Source organism: Daphnia magna, linkage group LG1, assembly GCF_020631705.1.
Source record: "Daphnia magna isolate NIES linkage group LG1, ASM2063170v1.1, whole genome shotgun sequence".
Taxonomy (NCBI): domain Eukaryota; kingdom Metazoa; phylum Arthropoda; class Branchiopoda; order Diplostraca; family Daphniidae; genus Daphnia; species Daphnia magna.
Window position 1 is genome coordinate 5379038 of NC_059182.1, and position 2645 is coordinate 5381682.

General features: G+C 39.1%; 1 non-coding gene across 1 annotated transcript; it reads right to left on the reverse strand.

Moving 5' to 3' along the window:
• Window positions 1–2037: 2037 nt before the first annotated feature.
• On the reverse strand, window positions 2038–2108 carry Trnag-gcc. The gene has a single exon. It is a non-coding gene; the product is annotated as a tRNA-Gly (tRNA).
• Between the last annotated feature and the right edge of the window lie 537 nt (window positions 2109–2645).

Genomic DNA, 2645 nt, shown 5'->3' on the forward strand with positions numbered 1-2645 from the left:
TGCCAACGGAAGCAAGCTCACTGCCTGAAGAGTAAGGCGAGATTGGACCCCCGACAGCAGCCCCTCCCCAAGCACCAGCCACAAACGCATTACCTGTGCTTTGGATACTGGTGGTGTAATTTTGTCGTCAAAGAACATTGTACTCCACCTTTTAATGGCCTACCATGACAGGCTAGTGTCAGGGTGGAGGTGGGGGCTACTGTTGGGGGATGACCACATGCCTTGCTCTCTGCTTTAGTTGGGGAATACAAAAATATGAACAATTGCCTTGTTCTATTTATTAGCTACATGGCAGTATCTGCTAGCACACAGCAACTTTGTTTCTACCTTGTTGAGAGAATGTTGCTACCTACCTAACCTCCTGATTTCTCTTGTTATGATCAAATATGCATTCTTCAGACACAGCTACATCTGGCTTCAGGTATCCAAAAGCAGACAGGTATCCAAAAGCAGATTAATTGAGGGTGGAATACATCCCCTTGAGTGAAACACAACATTATTGTAATGAGTTTACAAGTCTAATACTTGAGCCTTGTCAAAAACGAAAAAAGGTTGATGTTGCAACTGCCTTTTAAATACACATTTGCCCCCAACAAGCTGATCTTCCTCAACTAATGAGGTACACAATTCTGTAATTCAAAAAGGACATAAAAAGGTATGAGGTCTCAGTGAGTCATAGTAAAGTAACTGATTAAGAAGTTACAAAGACGAAGACAAACACGGCTCATGAACAAACCAGCTAACGATCTTATTAATGTATACCATTTTTCTTAACATAACTACGGTGATTTACGACGCTGTTTTAACTTAAGAGTTCAACCACGAGGGACCAACGCCATCTAAAGGTGTATATCTGACACATTTTAGGAAATTATAACGCAATAAGTCAATAACCAATAAGCATAAGTGGGTGGGTTTTATTTGTTGTAATGTTACTTTCCAAATAGGCAAGAAATTTCTTTATGCCTTATTTGTGTATGAACTTAATTGAAAAATCTCGGCAAGCTTTTGAAGATCAAATCCTATTTTCCCGCAATCGTTTTGCCTACTGTTTTTTAAATTACATTTTATCACTGTTTTTTTAATACAATTTTATCGTTGCCTTTTAAATACTATAAAACGACAATTTGTTTCCATATATATTATGCTAATCCTTTTAACTGTGCCAAAACTATCAAGTATCGGAGCTTACTGGCGATGTGGTATGAAACAGCCGCAATGCCATCTATGGAGCTTAACATGCGTAGCTCAAGCTCTCCCGTACAAAGGGTAACCCGGGGTAACCCCGTTACTACTCTTGGTATACTTCATGGTTTCACCGGTTTCACGTTGTCAGTGCGTTTGACGAAGAACTTCAAATAAAATTAACAACTGTGTCTTAAGGTATAAGGTAACCGATTCTAAAGATCTTCAAACTATAATAGAATACGAAGCGTTAAACAGGAAACGTAACACAGTGCAATCGGAGTGATAAGATCAGTTATCAAGCCTTCCCTATCTAACTCATAGTTTTCCTCGCACTTATAAATAACGGACAAAGTGCAATGGTTCTTGTTTGTCTGCTCAATTCTAGCAATACTTGAAAATACTTGAAATACTCAAAGAAATGAGATGCTAAAAGAGCATCGCCCAACGTGGGGCTCGAACCCACGACCCTGAGATTAAGAGTCTCATGCTCTACCGACTGAGCTAGCCAGGCTTGTTAGAATTTGTTTAAGCTTTCAAATATACCCCATAATTAAAAATTAACGAAATAAATTAGAAAACGAATGGCTCTCCTACCATTCATAGTACTACACTGTACCCTTCTACCCATTGATTCTCAACTGCAACCATCAAACATGCAATTTCGATAGCTATCCTCTAAAATTTTTAAAGATTTTTCTTTTAAACAGCCAGAAGATTTCTTTACCCTTTACTTTTTTCAAAAAGTAGGTACAAGTATGGCTAAACAATTGCGAAAAAATAAGAATTGCTCTTTAAAGGCGCAACAACGAGCAGTAATGTTTTTCACTATTAAAGTTGGACAAACAAAAATGCATCGACCGGGAATCGAACCCGGGCCGCCCGCGTGGCAGGCGAGCATTCTACCACTGAACCATCGATGCTTATTAACAATTTGGATTTTTATACTTGCAATCAGAATGCGGTTACTGATATTGGCATTACCTACGTGCCATCAGGCCACCGCGAACTAATTTAAATGGATGTGTTTGAGAATCTATTACCATGATTGAAAGCAATAGAATGTCAAAAGAGTTGAAACAGAAAAAGAAAAACGTGTCAATAACGACGAAATCGCAAAAAAGCAATAGAATTCGAAGGAGCAAACATAGATCAGAAAACAAACACAAGTGTATACGATAAATCCTGTTGGATTTCATTAGCCTTTATCTCACTTAATTTTAGGGTATTATATTTTTAGGTGTGCCAAAGCTCTTTGTTTTGGGGAAAGCCGGATGCCCCGTGATATGTCCCAGATGTATATAGAACACCAGCAGCTGCAACAAAGCGTATTATCGAAAATCAACTATAAAAACACTTAACGAAGGAAGGATGGGAAAAACCGTTGCCTGCCGTCGGTGCTTCTTAGTTGCTTTTAGCGAAGTTTAGGGTGCGGCGCGCGCCGATGCAAAGCCGGTCGT